Below are 3,696 nucleotides of genomic sequence, written 5' to 3' on the forward strand. Positions count from 1 at the left end.
ATCTAAGTTACTTCTCCCCTGCCATGATTCTGTTTGGGGGTTGTTGGTTACTAGAGTCCAGAGATCTTCCTGCTTGCAGACAACACAAAGTGCTACAACTAATTTTGGGGTTATGGTGGTGCCATTGATGTAAGAGTGGAAAACAGATCTGTCCCTCCTGCCCTTAACAGGTTACATCCTTCTCTTGTCTTGAGCAATATATCTCTTGCAAAAACATCTCTTGCAAAATGTTTTACACAATGCACAGTCCATTATACTACTAAATATTCTGAAGTGATAGAAATAGAGATTCAAAGAAGTATTGAGTAGTGAAGACTTACATGCTATTCTGAAGATAAATTCTAAAAAGCACTGTGGTATGAGGCTTCAACACACACACACACACACACACAAACACACACACACACACAAATCCATTTGCATGGAGATTTCAAAGAAAAAGAATTATAAATTAATATTTGCTTCGCATTTCCATGTGGGTGTTTTTCTTTGAACTGGTACTATGTCTAAATTCTTTCGAGGCTGTTAAGAGGGAAGTTGTAAGCATTTATGTATTTTTGCTTTTTGTTTTTGACTTTCTGTTTCCTAACAACAAGATCAGAATCTATATCCTAAAAGGCACATCTGGGGAGGCAACTATGTTTTCATTCACAGCACAGCCGCTATTCTTACGCTGGTTTAACGAGTCTAACTGAAAGCTCAATTCTAGGAGAATCAAGGTGGCAGAGGAGTGAGTGGAATGCACCCTGACCTCCTCCCAGGACCAACCTGGAATTACAACGAAATTGTGGAGAAATCACCTGGAACAAACAACTGAACAAGAGCCAGGGAGGAGCCTTGTAACCTTGGACAGACAGAAGAATCAGCTTTAGGGCAATCTAACTGGTAAGGAGTGCTGTACAGACCTGAGAAGGTGGGCTGGGCACCCACAGGTGGCAGCACCAGAAGGATATGGAAATGGCCAGTTGGATCCCTCTGAGAAGAGTGAGGTCTAAACCATAAGTGGGGATCTCCACCCTACAGCACCAGATCCCAAAAGAACACAGAAAACAGCCAGCAGCGAAAAATGGCAGGGTTGCTCTCTGCCAGAGATGGGCGGCCAAAGAGGCAAAGAACCACTTAAATGTCCGACGCATAAATTTTTATTTGCAGCCACTTACCCTGGGCCCCGGCAAAGGCAGGGGCAGAGCAGACTGGAGATGCCTGAGGAGAGACTCAGGAAGGACGCTTTGGGGAGAGAATGGAGAAAGTAGCCGGCAGGATCCCTGTGCTGACTCCTCCCCCAATGCAGCAGCAGCCATCTTACTCAGTCAGACCACTCCCCTGAGAGACAACAGCGTGTGAGTAACCAATAACCCTGCCCCCAGGAGGGAGTCTGCATGGCCCTGAGCTGTCTAAGCCTGACTGCTATTGCAGAGTGAATAGATTAACAGCTGAAGGAGACAGCCACAGACAGTAGGTTCCTAAAAGTCTTGAACACACTGCCTAAGGTCAGACAGGGACAACATCTGACATCATCAGAGACAGATCCAGAAAGTAAAAACAGTGGTCTCCTACCATAGAAATTCACATCACAAAGTCAGGAGATGAAGACAGATCAATTTAAGAAACAGAAGCAAAAAGGAAGAGTCTCACAAATAATGGGAAGACAAAGAAATACACCCCACTTGAAGGTAAAGAAGAAATACCCAGAAAGAGAACTAAATGAAATAGAGGCAAATCAAGGATCAGATATTGAGTTCCAAACAATGGTTCTAAGGATGCTTCATGAGCTCAGTGAGCTCCAAGAGAATAACTAAAAGCTACAGAGAAACTAGGAGGAACTTACTGAAAACTATATCAGCATTATGAAGGATATAGAAACTATCAATAAGAAACAAGAGTAAATGAAGAATACAATTTCTGAATTGAGGAACACAGTAGAAGGAATCAAAAGCAGCTACATGAAGGAGATCGAATCAGCCAGCTGAAGTTCAAGGTAGAAAAAAGCTCCCAGAAAGAGCAAGAAAATGAAAAAAGACTCAGAAAGAATGAAGAGTCATTTAGGGAAATTCAGAACAACCTGAAATGTAATAATATCGGATAATAAGGAAACCAGAGGGAGAGGAAGAGGAGGAAAGGATAGAGACTGTTTGAAAGCGTAGGGACAGAAAACTTCCCTAATTTGAGGAGAGAAAAAGTCACACAAGTCCAGGAAGCACAGAGGGTCCCATTCAAGAGGAATCCAATGAGGCACACTCCAAGACACATCATCATTAAATTGTCAAATTGCAAAGACAAATCCTAAAGGCAGCAAGACAGAAAGAGGTAGTAACATATAATGGAGCCCCAATGTTGCTAGCAGCTGACTTCTCAACAGAAACACTGCAAGCCAGAAGGGAATGGCAAGAAATATTCCAAGTCATGAAAATCAAAGGCCTGCAACCAAGACTTCTCTCCACAGCAAGGCTCTCAATTAAAATGGAAGGAAATAAGGAGTTCCCCAAACCAAAGAAGGCTAAAAGAATACACGTCCACCAAACCAGCACTTCAAAAGATAATAAAGGGACTGCTTTAAGAAGAAGCAAAAGAGTTTATAAATACACAGTTCCTTTCAGAGTTGCTAATACTTGATATTACCAATATTTTTAATACTTATTAATCTGATTGTGACAATGATGTGTTATTTAAATTGTTCCTTTTTCATTTGTTGAAATTAACCTATTTTTGTATATTTCTTGCCTATTTCTATTATTTTTAAGAAGCTTTAAATGACTTTTTCATATTCTTTATCCATTTATCAATTAAAGATTTGTAGAATTTTTTTCCCTTAATAAAAACAAAAAAATATTAACCCATTTTTAGATGTGTGTCAAATATTTTCCCATTCTATTACTTGTCTTTTAACTATTTTTTTATTTTTTTGCATATTTATTTATTTTTATTAAACAAAAACTCATATAACATTTACTTTTCATCATCAGGTAGTCATTAATTTGTCATAACAGTCCTATTAGCAGAAGTCTCCTTCGTCCAGATAGTCCCTGCACGTTTAGTTTCAAACAAGCCTGCTTTTTATTTATTTTTTTATTTGATTTTAATTTATTTTTTCAAATACATTTGTCTCTGCCTCCCCCGCACCATTTTCCCTTGCCCCCTCCCTCCTTCCCTCCCTCAACTCTTCCCCTTTGGTTTTGTCCATGAGTCCTTGCTATATGTTCTTTGACTTGCCCGTTCCCTTCTTTTTCCCTGCCCCCCTCTCCTTCCCTCTTGTCTCTGTTGATTTCTTTTCCTTTCAGTGTTGCTGGTCTTATTCTCCTTGCATCTTTGTATTGTCGGTTAGGTTCCACTTATAGGTGAGATCATACGGTATTTGTCTTTCGCCCCCTGGCTTATTTCACTTAGCATAATGCTCTCGTGTTCCATCCATACTGTCGCGAAGTTTAGTAGTTCTTTTTTTCTTTCTGCTGCATAGTATTCCATTGTGTATATGTACCATAACTTTTTGATCCAATCATCTACTGATGGTCATTTAGGTTGCTTCCAACACTTGGCTATTGTATATTGTGCTGCTATGAACATTTTAACTATTTTTATATGTATATTAGTATATAGTCTTAAATGTTGAATATACTCATACTGTCAATATTTCACTTAATAGCTTCTGGGTTTGAATATTTTACTTCAGGATAAGAAAAATATTATTTTATATTTTCT

Source organism: Pteronotus mesoamericanus, unplaced genomic scaffold, assembly GCF_021234165.1.
Source record: "Pteronotus mesoamericanus isolate MK-2021 breed Mesoamerican mustached bat unplaced genomic scaffold, CSHL_Meso_final scaffold_137, whole genome shotgun sequence".
Lineage (NCBI taxonomy): Eukaryota > Metazoa > Chordata > Mammalia > Chiroptera > Mormoopidae > Pteronotus > Pteronotus mesoamericanus.